Source organism: Bison bison, unplaced genomic scaffold (genome assembly GCF_000754665.1).
Source record: "Bison bison bison isolate TAMUID 2011002044 unplaced genomic scaffold, Bison_UMD1.0 scf7180017864535, whole genome shotgun sequence".
Classification (NCBI taxonomy): domain Eukaryota; kingdom Metazoa; phylum Chordata; class Mammalia; order Artiodactyla; family Bovidae; genus Bison; species Bison bison.
In genome coordinates, this window is record NW_011495084.1 from 13847582 (window position 1) to 13849736 (window position 2155).

General features: G+C 41.1%; 1 pseudogene; it reads left to right on the forward strand.

Moving 5' to 3' along the window:
- LOC104982650 overlaps nt 1–2155 on the forward strand; it is a 231697-nt pseudogene that overhangs the window by 78184 nt on the left and 151358 nt on the right.

The window sequence follows — 2155 nt, forward strand, 5'->3', positions numbered from 1 at the left end:
GTCTTCTCCGTGGTGCTTCTACTGTAAGTCTCCACCATCGCTGAAGGGCCTTTGATGTGCTTCTGGACAGATGGCATCAAACCAGCATCACCATTTCCTAGTTTTCCTCTAGTGTGTGTGTCTGCTATTCAGTGAGAATTGGTTAAATTTTGGGGCTTCCCTGGTGGGTCAGACAGTAAAGAATCTGTCTGCAATGCAGGAAGACCTAGGTTCACTCCCTAGGTTGGAAAGATCCCCTGGAGAAGAAAATGGCAACCCACACTAATATTCTTGCCTGGAGAATTCCATGCACAGAGGAGCCCGGTAGGCTATAGTCCATGGGATCACAGAATTGAACTCGACTGACTAGCACTTACTTACTTACTTAACTTAGAGGTAACAAATATGAATAAGAACACTTTCCTGTCAGCAGAAGGAATTGTAATATATGCTCAACTCAGGCTTTTCCCCTTTAATCTAATCAGAACATGGTAGATGAAAAATCAGCTTGACTTGGTTTTACTTCAAATTCTCCAAAATGTTTTTCCCCTTGGTGGCTTGTTCATATATAATTTGCAGAGTCAACAACACACTCAAAGTGTTACTACCAGACTCAGAGATAGTTTTTCATGTCCTGGAAAGAGAGGCTGTGAGTGCTTTTTCTAGAATGTGGTTAAGATTGCTGTATTACAATGTGGTGCTTTTTTGAGACAAAAACCATTTGAACAACATGAAATCAAAGCAGAAAAACTAAGCAGAACAGTTTGCAAGGACTGTGAACAGTGAAAGAGAGGCCAAGTAATTCTATGTGTGTGCATGAGGCTGAGAACTTAACACAAAGCTCATTTTTTTTTTCAATGAAAACACAAAGCAAGAGATGGTATTAATTTCTGATCTCAAGAAAGAAAGAATGTGAGGTAATTATAAATTATCACAACAGAGCATTTTCTGCCTTTCATCAGATGCCCCTCTATTAAGATTTGAGTGAGTGGAGAACCTGTGTGTCTGTGTCTTTGTGGTTGTCAGGGAGGGTTACGATGCAGTCTCTTTCTTCCATGGTGGTCATGTGCTTTGTATGTTATGATTCACACTGTAAACAGGGCCCTAATGTTGGCTTGGTGAGAAAATAGGGATCAGTCACCAACAGCAAGTTACAATCAACTCATGTCGTTTTTTCATTTGTGGAGGTGTTCACACACACCTTTAGATTCTCACAGCATCCTTGAGTTCAGTGACTCTGGTTTCTGCAGCACATTCTATAGCAGAGGAAAATGAGACTTAGGGAAGTCAAAGGACTTGTGTTTCATGGTGGCACCAGTGAGCTACTTGCTTTCTCCCCAGATTTGCTGCAGTAGAGACAGAGAAGTGAGGGCTTCACCTGCAGAAAGGGACTGCTGTGCATCCTAAATTGAGGCATGGGGGGTTTAGTGATAAAAACTCCAAACTCTGTGACAGAATGTGCCAATTGACAATTATAGGCAACCTAAGACTTATAATATAATACCATGTAACTTAAGTCTAAGGCAGAGGAACCAGAGATCAAATTCCCAACATCTGTTGGATCATAGAAAAAGCAAGAGAATTCCAGAAAAGCATCTACTTCTGCTTCATTGATATGATAAAGCCTTTCACTGTGTGGATTACAACAAAGGGTGGAAAATTCCTAAAAGAGATGGGAATACCAGACCACCTTACCAGCCACCTACGAAACCTGCATGGAGGTCAAGAAGCAACAGCTAGAACTGGACATGGAACAATGGACTGATTCCAAATTGGGAAGGGAGTACATCAAAGCTATATATTGTCACCCTGCTTATTTAACTTACATGCAGAGTACACCATGTGAAATGCCAGACTGGATGAAGCACAAGCTGAAATAAAGATTCCTGGGGGAAATATCAATAACCTCAGATATGCAGATGACACCACCCTTATAACAGAAAGTGAAGAGGAACTAAAGAGCCTCTTGATGAAGGTGCAAGAGGAGAATAATAAAGTTGGCTTAAAACTCAACATTCAAAAAACTACCATCATGGCATCCAGTTCTACCACTTCATGGCAATAGATGGGGGAACAATGGAAACAGTGACAGACTTTATTTTCTTGGGCTCCAACATCACTGCAGATGGTGACTGCAGTCATGAAATTAAAAACGTTTGCTCCTTGGAAGAAAAAC